The sequence below is a fragment of the Columba livia genome, chromosome 2 (assembly GCF_036013475.1).
Source record: "Columba livia isolate bColLiv1 breed racing homer chromosome 2, bColLiv1.pat.W.v2, whole genome shotgun sequence".
Classification (NCBI taxonomy): Eukaryota; Metazoa; Chordata; class Aves; order Columbiformes; family Columbidae; genus Columba; species Columba livia.
The window spans coordinates 15,257,883-15,271,915 of NC_088603.1; the positions used below are offsets into that span (position 1 = coordinate 15,257,883).

The 14,033-nt window shown below is 39.3% G+C and overlaps 1 protein-coding gene across 26 annotated transcripts in view; it reads left to right on the top strand.

Annotated features, from left to right (window-relative positions):
- PARD3 (par-3 family cell polarity regulator) overlaps positions 1-14,033 on the top strand; it is a 454,313-nt gene that overhangs the window by 165,541 nt on the left and 274,739 nt on the right. The gene's annotated exons all lie outside the window — the stretch shown is intronic.

Consider the following 14,033-nt stretch of genomic DNA (forward strand, 5'->3'; position numbering starts at 1 on the left):
ACTGTGTCTCCTGAAATCTTGAAATTAAAGTCAATATTTTTCTGTATTTCCAACAGAAGTTAAAAGACTAAATGCAGACATTATTGCACAGTGTACCTGGGCTTATATAGGTGTTTGACAGGATGATCACAGGGTGTTTGCAGGATTTGAGTTATGAGGCTCGTTTGGGGTCTTGCTGTAGTGCTGCAGTGTGTGTGGTGAATGATTCTTCACATACTTGGACTTTGTGCTTTTCTCATTTAGTGCTCTTCTGTATTTGTTTTCTTAGCATTTTCTTTCTTGTGCAGTTATTTCAGCTGTACTCTCTCTCCCTGTTTATGGTGTCCATTCCAGCAGGTTCTGTAGTCTTCCCATCCCATCCACCACAGCCTGTCTCCAACTGTATTGCTGGTTTCCTATTCATCCCTGTTTTGTTTGTAGGTGGAGAGTATGGTATTTATTTGTTTATTTTTGTTTGTTTGTTTGTTTTTTAATCTATCTATCTATCTATCTATCTATCTATGTATAATCTATTTTTGTTATCGTTTGAGTTTTTTATTTTAGGAGAAACAGGTGAAAATTTGCTTTAGAGGTTGTTTCCATTTGTTTTTGATTCAGCTTCTCCTCCATGCTGACTAAGGAGGATGGACAGGATCTAGTTCCATCACCATGGCCTGGGCTGGTCTTGTTCTCCCGTGGGACCAGCTGGCAACTGAGCTGCTACCCAGGAAACCGGGACTAATAAAAATGCTCCATTAACTTTTTACAATATCTTGGCCCTTTAAAGGAAACTGATCTGTTTTGACCCAGCTGAAAAAGGGACATATTGAAACCTTTTCTTCCAGAGTATTTCTCCTCTTTACTGTACTTCATGGCCAAGTGCTGGCGTAGCTGTGCCACAAAGAATTCCTGAGACTATATTTTGCAACAATGGTTTCATGCGTGCTCTGACTTAATTAGTTGCAAAAACCAGCTTATATCTCTGGCTGTATTAGGGAGCTTCATGCTGTTGTGGCATGATTGCCTATTGTTGAACCTTCAATGCAAAAGACAGTTTACCTTGCAGACGGGTTTTTTTTTGAAAGAAAAATAGGTTAAAGATGTAAGCCACCATATAAATGCTAAGTATGATTACAAAATGCAAAAATAATTATATAAAATTCTGTGAGGAAAGCCATGCAAGAATGCCTGGGGGCCTAGGTTTTTATCCTTTTGCTTTTACAGCAAGAGACTAAAAATGCTTATGCAATATTTATTCAGGATATACAGCAAATTGGCGTTTGGAAGCATTCAATTTTCTTCATAATTGTTCTCCATTCACTTGGCCGATTATTAGTAATTTGAGGGAATTAGAGATGCTCCTTTTAGAAGTTTCTAGTGAACTCTTCAGAATTGTCAAACAATAACAAACCTGCCACTTAGGCAGCAATTTTCCCTCTCGCCCTGCTCGTACTGATGTTAGATGGCTGTTTGGAAAGGCTAGACAAGCAAACTGCCATGCAGCAAATCAGCAGGACATTTTTTTTCAGCCTCATGCTGCTGAGTGAATATTGATACAAGAAATTTTGTGTTTGTTTTGTTTGTGCAAAGACTTTGTGCCTCCAGTTTGGGTCCAGGGAGGTGTTTTCTTTTCTTGGCAGCAAGATCTGCAAAAGTGTATTTAGCTGAAGAATGTAATGCTATATCTTTGTGGATTAAACTTGTGTTTCTTTAGTCATCTCCAGGTGAGTCCCACAAGAATGTAATTCAAAGTGTGTGATGTCCAGATCTTCCCTTTTCCTCTGCCATAAAATGAAAAGGGAAACAAAATCATTCAAACCCCTCAGGAATGGGGTTGTGAAGTGCCATTTACTGAAAAGGTGGGGTCCTCTGCTCTCTGGCTGTGTCACAGGACTTCCCAAAGCACAGAGTGTGCGCAGGGACAGGAGCTGCAAACCTGCACCCAGGAAGGGCTGTTGGGAGGGACAGTTTGGTGGGGATGTCAGCGACAGTGGGGGACAGTGACCCGCTGGGCTATGGGATGGACCCACCTATAGCTTACGGATGTGCTGAGCGGCAGCATCGCTCAGTCTCTGTCTCTCCTTTTCTTGCAGCTTTAGCAGGACAAGGGGACCAACATCCCCACGCTGTCCCCATGCCCACTGGGAGTGAGGAGCATGGACATGCTCAGGTTGTTTAGACTCCTGTCCCTGTTGGTGTAGCTGTTCCCAGACCTGCTAAGGTGCTGATGCTGACGGGCAGCAGCGAAGCTCTTGGAGATGCTTAACTGCTTTTCCCTCCAGCTATGTGGAAGCACCAAAAATGATTAAACTTGGTCCAGTGATCTTATTTGCAATAACCAAACTGCTTCTAAGGAATGTGTGAGCAACTTGGCTTTACCTAATTTTGGTCATCTCACAAAAAGCAAATATACCTGTTTGGTTTATTTTAATTTGCCCTATGTTAGAATCGCCATAGTAATCACACAAAAATACAGTGATGCTTTGATTCCAAGAGCCGATGAAAACCAGGGGAGGTGAGTGAGGAGTGCTTGATGCTGAGCGGGGAATGGGGAACAGCCCAACCTGCCCTCCTGTCCAGCAGTTTGTGAGGCTGCATCCAGGAGCTGTGGCTCCATGAGTGGCCTCTCCTCTGGTTGGCTTTTTGCATGGTGAAGCAGAGCCCCTCTCTCAGAAATGTTCTGCTATGGAGAGGTGGGGACAACGCTGTTATTAATATTCAGATTTTATTTCCCACATATGCTTAGTCTTGCCTCCCACTTCAAACTGTTTGAGGAGGTTTGCCTTTTGCATAGGTACTGTGTGACTGATGGACAAGTTTTCCTGCTTTTCAACTGTGAGTTTAATAAAAAATGGGTGTTAAACATCCTTTGGAAGTGTTTTCAAATGTCTTAAAAATACATAAATCCAAATCTCATCTGAGACACAAAAGTGAACTGTGTCTTGAATTAATAACTTTTCAAGTAGTTTTACAAATCCCAAAGAAGAAACATGAAGTAATGAACTTGTTCTAAGAAAACCATTTAGTTTCAGAAGCATTTAAAAAATATTTTTAGCATTTATGTGAATGATTTAGAAGATAACATTTCAGTTTCTATACAGACAGGATCTCAACTAAAACTGTGTCTCTGTGTGAATACGGATTTACTTTTGTTCTGGGGTGACATTAAAAAACGTGTTCATGAGGATTCTCTGTTTTGAATAGCCTTTTTATTTGTAGTGGTGATCAAGTATCTTACATATCCTTTAACGTGGTAGATTTTTTGACATGTCATGTGAAATTTTAAATACATTAGCTCTGCTATAGTTGTTAAAATACTCTTGTTTTAGAGATTACATCAATATAGGTAACTAAACAATAATAAGCTATTTTTCTGCTCTCTTATTCTACATGAAATTTAAGGTAGCTATTATTAAACAGTAAAGTAGTTTTTAGTCAGAAGCACCATGTATAATGTAAAAATACAGTATTTTGGCAAAATAAATGTGAACAATTTCTCACAGTAATTTTCGGATTTTGAACTAAGCACTTCAAAGAACAGAGGTGTTCTCCTGCTAGAAGCACACTGACTGCTTGATGCACGCTGGAGAGAAGTTGATGATCTGTGAAAGCCCATGGATGTTCTGTTCACAGTCATTTGTACATCTTCCTTATGTTGTTTTGTGAATGCCCAGGTGCCGCATACAAACCTCATAAGGATGCATGTATTGAAAAATCAATATGCTATGGAGGTCTTAATACCAGAAAGCTTTCTAAATCCTAATTTAAGATAAAAATGGTGATACTAAGACGTGTTCCCTAAAATCCATTGCTCTCAGGTGGGTTAAAGGAGTAACTCCATCAGTACAGGAGATGGCTCTCTTCTCATGTGACTTTCTTTTAGTAGTATGCAAGATAATTTCCTAGATTTTGAGGAATGGCAAATAACCGGAATGGCATTTCACAGAGCCTTTGTGAAGGAATGAAGTTACAAAATGTTATTACAGTGATTTTTATTTTCGGTCATAGCTGCATATCTGTAAATGCTGCTGCTACGAGCTGGGTAGGAGAAGCCTGTGGATGCTGAGGGTTGGTCACTGTGGTGCTCTTAGAATTGCCCTTTTCATCCTGGGTGTGTCATCGAAGTACAGCTTGGGTGCTCTCACCCTGAAGGAGCAGTTCCTCCTTTGCATCTCCATGTTGACAGCTGGATGGATAGTGACCCTTCGGCGTTCCTGTTTTACTCCTGGATGTGTTTTCTCATTGACTGTTGTTGTTGCCCATGACACTGCTGGGCTGTCACTTGAGAAGGTGAGTGCTCTGTCCATCCTCTTTTGGACTAGAGGAACTGGAGTTCCTTTGTCTCCCTGGTTTCTCTTCTGTCTATCCTTGGTAGGGGTCTTGCCAACTTGTTATCTTTCTGCAAGGAGGCCTTGGAGAGAGCGAAGTGTCTGCAGTAGCACAAGGGACTTAACCTGGGTGGAGGTGCAGCAGGAGACATTCGGGTGCCAGATCAGTTGTAACAACATTTTTCGTCTGCTCTGCAGAAATTATGATGTGTTTGAGGGTTTTACAGACTACTGTTGTGCAGCTGATTACTTGCAGTGCCTTCTTCCTGGATATCCTGTCCTGGGTTATTTATTTCCCTTTGAATCTGTTGGGAATCCTCATGTTCAAGTAGCCACCTCCAGTTATTCATGGTAATGGAAGAGGACCAAGTAATATACACTGCCTGTCCCTTCTTTTTACATTTCAGTGTATCAGTACATTTTGGGCTGCAGAACAATAAATACCTTATTAATCTCCTTTGAAGAATGAAAGAGAATGAAAGCCCCTTAATAGTATAAAATTAATAATAATGATCATAATTTTAAAACTTAATTTTTTTGTAAAATAAAAGCTGTATGCCTCATGTTCCTTTTTTTTGCATTCAGATATTGTTGCAGCCCATTCTAGGATGAGACAAGGCTGAAGGCTCGTGGTATAGAGACAGCTTGGAAAAGTCAGCTGCTGGGAATCTGGAAATTTCTGGCATGAAGTATATATCATAGCATTTCAGTAAATATCTTCTGTTAGTTCTGGCTAAAGCTGCTTCTCCACTAAGAAAGATGATCTTCATCTCCGGGCTAGAACCAATCACAAATTGTAAGGAAAATTGGCAACTGCAAGCATGAAAAGTCATTGATCCAAAAATTCATGAACTGTCTTTCATGTAGTGAGATTTCTTTTTGAAGTTCAGCTGAGGCTCTTCCTATTTGCTTATTCTTGGTTTTGAACTTCTAGAAATAATTTTTGACTCTCTTCAACCTTGGCAATGTGAAATAAAAATAAAAGATTGAGAGGTATGTAATTAAGCATGCAGCGTAACTGCGTATTTGCACAATTGTAAAAGGGAGGAGAGAAAAAAAAGGGAAGGAAGATTATAAAAAAAAGATAGATTGTTGCTAAAGTTTCTCGAAGGTTTAGAAAATTTTATGCATTTCCAGAATAGAACAATTGAAGCTCCCTGTTGTTGTAAGGGGCTTCGTAAAGTACATGTAGAGAGAGACAAGAAAGCTCGACTTTGCAGGTGCTTCAAGGAGCAGCTTGTCTCCTACTGCTCATTAGGCAGGTTTTGGTTTTTTTTTAAAGGGATATAGTTTATTATTATAATCTTTTTCTAGTAAAGAAGAAGAATTAAAGATGCCTGTTGGTCTGTCACCCCTTGGCGAACAGCAGATGTTCTGTTTTATGGTCCCATTGTGAGCATTATCTGAACAATTTAGCCAACAACATCCAGCGTAGGCTCAATTGTCTTACTCCCTGTTTGGCTACTGGGAACACCGGAGTTTTCTGCAGAAAGTGATCTTTAACCTTGAGAGTTAATTAGAGGATTTCAACTTGTTGTGCTGATGGCTGGAACTTCTTATTCTCCGCTCATGTAATTGAAAGAGCTTGTTTGGATGCCACTAGGTTTATGTAGTCCCCAAACTTCACAGCTTCCCAGACCATTCTCTGACCTACCTCCCATGAAAGGTCAGGCCCAGCATCCTGTCTTTTTGCAGGGAGCCGCGCTGTCTGTCCTCCCGTGTCCTGGGCATGGCAGCTGTGCTGCCGTGCGTCCCCTGTGCATGAGGAGGGTTGGTGGCATTTCATCTCGTTACTTAAAACACGCAAATACTTGATTTGTCTTTAGGGATTCAGCTTGATACTTGAGCTGAATGACAGAAAAGAATATTCTTGAGATCTTTATTCTCTGCGCTTTGCCTTTGAGCTGTATTAGTCCCTGCGTGCAGAAGAGCCTTCTGCTAAAATTGTCTATTGGAGCACGTGGGGTGGCATGACATGGCCTTTTCCTAGTTCTGCGTCAGATCTGTTATTCTTCTTGGTCATCAGCGGCAGATATGAGCTCAGCAAAACATTAACTCGCGGAGATTCGATAACACTTTAAATGAGAGCGTGTTTCATGAATGTACCAACATGTTTCTAATAATCCTAGTAAATGTTTCTGTCATGGAAACAAGAACAAGTGCCATTAAAATTGCAGAAGCTGTTAGTCATTTTTAATAGTTGTTCAGGACTATGTTCACTCTATCTTGTTATAGATGTTAGCTGTAATGTTTTTTTTTTTTTTTTTTTTTTTTTCCATATCGGAAGCTCGGTAGTGTGCAGTAAAGGCTGCTTCTTCTCTCACGTTCTTTTTTTCCTTTAAATTTAGTGCATATAGCTGTGAAAATGCATGCACAGATAATTGATTGTAGCCCAATTTTATTGTTTGTCATAACTATTATGCTTCAGTTAAAAAACTATGTAAACAACTTCTTTAATGAAACTCTGTGGATTTTGGGTAGTGCAGGTTCAGCTCCACCTCCAGGTGTTAATATCCCCAAATTGTTGCCTTCTCCAGCCTGGCAGTGGCTTGCGAGCTGGGTATAAGCCACCATTTTACAGCTCGGACAAACGCAGCTGGGTTTGTGACGATTCCTGTACTCGTTGGCGGTGCAGCGAGGCTGGAGCCCGCCGTGCTCGGCCCGGCCGCGGGGAGGGGAGGCCCAGTGCCCAGTGCCTGCTCCATGTGAGGAGGTTCTGCTCCGTGGAAACGTGGAGTGGCGCCAGATGAACAGCCAAATACTTTCAAAGGTGGAGTATTCATCTGTTCCCTGGCAAAGAAATACCTCTTCCCTCACTGTTTCAAGTCTAAATGAGGTGAACAAACATCACACATTGTTTGCTCACCATGCACGTAGTTAAGATACCGATAGAATCTCAATGCTGCCTGTTATTTATCATACTCTAGACTATTTGGTGATGGTCCTGTTGTGATGTCTTTACTAATCCAGATATTGGGTTGTTTTTTTCCCCCTTCTAAGCTCCAGTAGAAATACTGTAGGTTTTCATTTCCTTGCTGTTGGCTGGTAGGGTTTCCTTTGGCGGGCGAGAGCCACAGAGGTGATGCAGAAGGGCAGCCGGAGGCAGCGTGGGCCTTGCCTTTTGAAAAGTCAATTAACATTAGGGCTGTAATTAATGAGCCAGTGGATGCAGCATAAGGTTCTGATGGAGATTAGGGAAGGAGAGAGATTCCTCTATCAGCTTTGTAAGAACTTGTGTAACAACAAACACACACTAATTACACACATAGTGCTGAATTGCACTTAAGCCTGTTTAACTCTTTGGTATCTAGACATGATCTGCATAGGAATTCCCACCTCACATACGAAGTGATGTAGCGATGCACGAGGCTGTGTTGACAGCAGATGTTGATAGAAAGTCAATTTTAGAATAAGTCAGAAGTGGATTATAGACTGGCAAGTAGTTCTGAACCCCCAATATCTGGAACTGCACAGTAATGGCGCTTCTACCAACCCCTTTTCCTTGTAAAAAGGCACCATGGTGGCCTGGGGACCAGAAGGGGATCATGACATTGGCAACCAAAGCAGGTTTTCTGTGGCTGAAACTCACTGATGAAAGAACCTTAATGTGTATCATGGAAACTATGTTATTCCTGGTTCTTCCCAACTGAGCTCTTCAAGTTATAGTCTAAATCCTATTGTTGCATCTGTATTTCTGCCCTTCTGTCCGGAGAAAAGTTGGAATCTTCTTCCTCTAAGTGAGCCTTTCTGAACCTACCCGAAGCATTTAGATTGTGAACAGTATACAGTTTTAACAACACTGCATTGTGGTCACTAACAGGAGCAACTTGACCATTCAGTTTTAGGGGATTTTTCAAAGTTGTGGTAAGAAAAATATCTGCCAGCTTCCTGCGTCTCAGAGCGGTGAAGCATTATCAACTCAAAGCAGCTATGAATTGCCTCCTGTCATTGCAGCCCCCTGCCTGCACTGCAAAATGAATCACGAATGCAGATACAAAATACAGTGCCTTCATTATAATATAACTAAATATCAATCAGAGTCTTATTAGCAAGGCATGATCTTTGATGTAAGCAGAAAAACTTCAGCAGGAGCAAAGCTGATGATGCTTCTACTGTCACACAAGTGTTTGAAGAGGTAGCAAGCAAGATGATATTTTGCAAAAGATTTGTAGCATCTGGGGGACTAGAAGTGCGCTTTTCCTGGATTTGTAGCCCTAGTGTGAAAATAGGTAAAGAGGCAACCCAGCATGTTTTAAGAAAGTCCACGAAGAACACACCCAAAAACCCGAGACTGCAGCTCATTAAAACATACTGAAACTTTTTTTTTTGACAGAGATGAGTAGAACATTTGTAAGATCTGACATTTTTGTCTTTTCTCTTGGCATGTAAAGATATTTGCATTTTAGAAAAAAGCCCAGAGAAGGGAGACAGAGAGGGTGTCGGTAATTAAATTTTAATTTCGGTTTTAAAGATCTTTCTCTAATTAGCTTTAAAAGTCAGTGTCTAAGTAAATTGAGTTTCAAGGTGCAATCATCTTTTTCCTCCTGGATCTTAGTATTCAAAAGTAAGAAGAAAGAATATTAGAGAAACAGAAGAAAGATTGTTATTTTAAAGGCCTTTCAAGATGAGGATTTAACTTTACCTCATTATTAAAATATAACTGTGGCAGGTTGATGTTTTCTTATTTTTGAATTTTAAAGTCAGTGAGCAGTCATGGTTGGGAAAATAGAAAACCTAGGTTCTATTAAAAGAGATTGAAAATTATATTAAGGAGGTAAGGACTTTTCTTCTTTCTTTTGCTTTGTAATAAGACTGTTTTGGTGGCTTGGTTGCATTCTTTTCACTGTTGTCCATTCTTCTAGGGATGTTTTTACTTCTTGTTTTTGATGGTAGGCATGCTAATGTACTGTCTTGTATTTCTTTAAAGGTATATGTTAGCATGTAGTGGGTTTTTGTTTGTACATTTTACACAGCCAAGTGTATTTTCTCTAAATCTATGTGAAGCTTAGGGACATGTGCGCCCCTGTCAGATTTTGAAGGCTGAGTCTAAGGGTCCCAAGACCTGCCTCGTTCGTCTGCCGAGACCATGTTGTGCATTTTTAGTGCTGTGGTGCAGCCTCTGCCCCGCCAGCCACATCTCCAATGCATGGGGCAGTGGTACGTGGAAAACAAGATCATTGTGATTTGTCATTATTTTAATGTGCAAATGCTTATAAATATGTCTTTTCAGAGCTAAAGAAATAAAAAAGCAGAGAACAATATTTGATAACATTGGAAATATGTCTGTGAGGAAGTACATAAGCTGTTGTTTGAAGATGAATAGTTAGAAGAATAACTAGAACAGTTGGGTTTGTACGTGAAGTAGTTATAAATATCTGGAATTGTGTGAAGTTAACAATGTTTTTTTTTCTGCTGCAAGAGGAATGGCAGTCTTGTTATTTATCCAAGAGTTCTGAATGTAGAGAAATTCATTTTAGAAGCTGATGTTTTAAAGCATAAACATATTTCCAAGTAGAGAAATGCTAATCATCTAAACTGTGTCATCCGAAGCTTTCTTGTACTTCTGAAAGGGAGAGCCGTGAACACTAGGTAGTTAGCATTTGTAGGTGAATGATGCGCAACTGATGTAATATTTGCAAATCTTAAAGCATTTGATAGAAATTTAAGTGTCCTGGAAATTCCAAGTTAGTGTGAGCATAAACACTTCAGTATGGTTGCAAATCAGTGTAGAAATCTTAATAGTTGGAGACAATCTTAGTCTAGGGATTATTGTCCAGTAGGGTGTTGTGAGGATTCCTGTTAGTTTTGGTTTTAACACCTTTAAATCTGGGAGAAACAATACTGTAGTTTGTTAATTATGGTTCCAGGTGTTCATAAACTAGGAAAGGAGAATAATATGAATGGAGTAAAGATAAATAATCCAATAGAGATGTAGTACATATACTGGAAAAATACAATTTAATTCAGCCTGACTAAATAGAAGCTAATGTATAAGAATATGGATCTAAACTCAACTTACACTTCAATTAACAAGACAAAGATACTGAAGTGAGGCTATAAGAAAAGTTTAAGGATTTCTGTGGGTGTTGTGGATTGATACCATGACAATAAAATACCCAAATGCAATTGTTGCTGGCTATGTATTAGTGTCAAAGTTCAAAAAAAGACAGGGAGGATGCTCCTTGTAAGACAGCACTGAGAGTATTTCATAAGAGAAATACACTATTCTGGGTGTCTTCTGAACAAGTTAAGATCAGAATAATATTTACAAAAGTGAACAGCAATAGAGAATTAAAAGAGGCAGAGGTGAAGTTATGTGCTGCACAGCACCATTTAGGGGAGAAATCCTGTAATTGTCTGGGACACGTAAAAGGAAGAGATAGTTTTGTAAGTGAACAGGGGCTAACTAGTAACAGGATGAGAAACTTGGAGAACATAATACCAATTTAGGAAAAAAAAATAATCTGAAGAGTTCGACCAAGTAAATTTGGGAAATGCTTCAAATTCTTTTATTAAAAAATCATTATTTAAAAGTGGAATGGATTCTAGGGGAGAGAAAAATACTGCTCTGGGCCATGAGGAGAGAGTTGGTGGTGTATATCTATCTTCTCCCTTTGCTGTCACTCTAGAAGTATGTTTCTGAAAAGATGGGTGACTGGTGGCAGCTTTGCAGTGCTGCTGTTTCACATCCCTCCCAGCAGCCACCTCCGCATCGCAGGCCTGAGGTTGCCTCTGCAGGACAGCTGATGCAGTTGTCCAGGGAGTAGTTCTTCCCCTCTTGGAACTGGTTAGATTTTTAATAGTTTTTTCTTTTCTAATGCAACATGCATTCATTTGTTTTGCACTGTTTTGTTTGTCTGGTGGAGAAGTGCTGGCTTATATTAGGTACTGCTTGGGTTTAATGGAGCTCACAAGTTCAGAGTCCGTGCCTCATTTGGTTATACCTGTAAACATTAAACATCTTAGCACGAATCACAACTGCATTTTTCACAACCATAAGATAATTTTTCATTTCTGTGCCTTAAATTCACCGCACACCAAACTGTGCAAGCTGCCAGTGGCACTGAGGAGCTGAAACATCAATTGAAATCTCCTTGGTTATGCTATATAAATATATGTGTGTATTTTTCTAGTCATGCCCTCCAAGCTGACATCGCAGAGGGAATTGAAATGGGAAGGTATGAATTAGCTCGGCTCAGAGGGTCCCATCCTTTGCGCTGAATGCCTGCACACAGGACATATTCAGCTTTATGGATGAAATTTGCCAGATCCTCAAATGCTTTTGCTCGTGAGCATATTTGAAAATCAGAAAAGGTGACGACCCTTTTAAAATACAAATGGAATTGCTGGCAGGAAGGAAAGGTACAACTCTGTGTTCTTAACATTTAAAGATGGTTATAAAATGTATATTGGCTGTTTTTATAATTTATAGTGAAACTGCTGTTCCTTTTAATAAAATGAGACTTCCAGTCAGAATTTCATGACTATGAATGTGAGCATTTTGTTATCCAGCTTGGATTTATCCTACAAATAACCATTTTCTAGCAGAACTGTGGCCATATACATAACTTAACGGGATTCTCTGTCACGCATAATTCTTTCTGAAGTTACAGTGTTGGACTCATTGCTGAATACTTCAAGTCCTTCAAGGTGGCTCAAGAACTGAGTTAGTGGTAACTTTCATGATTTGTAATTTAATTTTTCCTTAATTCTTAGACTTTTAAAACTTCCTGTAATTCCTTATTAGATTTACCGTTTCAAGTGCTTATTTAAAAGGCACCTTAGCTGCAGAAGCAAATCAATATTTACAGTGCATTAGTGCCACAGAGAATTTGAAGCCTTGTGATTAGAGTTCATTGCTGTTTTATCCACTCTTCAAAGAAACCACAGACTTCAAACAGTATCAGCCATCATCCTGGAATCAGTGACATTGCATTGGTCCCATACGCACTTCATCTTGTGGTTTAATTATTAAGTTCTTCTCCTTTGATTTTCCTTTTAATATTTCAAAGTATATCTTCTTCAAATCTATAAATCAGGTAAACCAGAATAAACCAACAATATATTGGTAGAATCTGTTCAATATATTCTGTTTTGTTGTTGTCTTAATGGAGAGTATCAAAACCAAGTTAGAATGGTCTCTCAGAATAGAACTGGAGACAGAAATGCAGGAGGTTGTATTTACAACTTCTGGTTAATGTAGTGTGAATAGGATTTAATTCTTGGATTAATACGTGGGGTGGTATTGACCATTGCCAAGCAGCATACACTAGAGCCAGCTCCATGTGCTTGTCCCATTCCAGCAATTAAAAAAAAAATAAATTACCAGATGTTTCATTTCAAGTTTAACTGGGAATTATTGTCTTTTATAATTCACTTTATTGTGAAGCTTGATTAATGATACAAATCACTTTCCTCATGTATGGCACAATTTTCATAAGGAGAGACTAGAACTGATCGTGTCGTATGTTTACACTGGCAGAATACCTTTTTTTTTGAGATTTGGAGAAGTGTTCAATAAATGTCTGAAAATACCTCACTGACTAATCGTACTAAAATTCAATGGATCGTATTCAAGGTGTGGCTCATCAGCTAACAGATTTTGTAGAGAAACTTCTTATGTTAATGTTTTCCCTGGAGGATGTTAATATTTGGGAATTCTGTTACATGATTAACTTTCTGTATTGTGAAAAGTCTCTGCTACTTAGCAGGGTGCAAACTGTCATGTTTTTGCTACAAAGCAAAAGGCAAGGCAGCAATAATCGCTCACTCACCTCCAGAAGTGCTGATGTGAGTTCCAGTTTCTTCCTTTGTTGGCAATTTGGCTTCTTTTCTTACAGAAGTTCACTCAACTGAACTTTTGTTTTGTCAAGTGATTTGAAGAAAGGGTGTAAGAATACAAGAACATTTTGCTGTCACGGTGCTTATATATAGATGTAGGAGCATAAGGAGCAAGTGAACTCATGTTCGAAAATTGTAATTCTGTGTTGTAGGGTGGGTAGCAAAGACAAACAGGATGGTATGTCTGGGCTGCTGTTTGGAACAGATATAGATTGGTGATTTTCTTAAGTGGCACTACATACTCCAGAGCCCCTTCCTAGCCCAGGCTAATGTAATAAATGAGAGTGGGTGTCCAGGCACTACTGTTCATGGGTCACTTCCCTGTGCGGCGTGGGGCCGTGGCCGGGATGCGGCTCTGTCACCTTGGGTACAGACATCTCTTGCCATTTGGCAGTGTCCTTTATTACATTTGCCGTCTATGGGGAAAGGAGAGGCTTCACCTTCAGCTCCTTCGTGAAACTTGAAGTAGTTGAAGGCAAAGCAATCAAAGAAAAACCTGTTATGAGTGTATGAGTATATACTGAGTAACTAAAATCCAAGTAGAGGTAACTCAGACCATAAATACTTTTCTATGTAATTAAAGTGTTATTTCCTGAAATATTATTTTAATTACTTCTAGTTGTTTTATACATATATATGATGTACAAATGTGCATATTTATGAAAGAAAACATTTTATTTGCTATAAATTGACTCCTGTGAATATTTTTATTGCGAAAATAATTTTACAAATAGAAAAACAGAATTTTCAAAGGAACAAGAAGTAGTATAATGATTGTGGGAACAACCTTAATTAATTCTCTGTTCTTCTTGTATACCAGAATGGACATGAAATAGAATTACTGTTTTGGTGTTTCGTTGTGTAACACTTGTGTAACATCTCAGC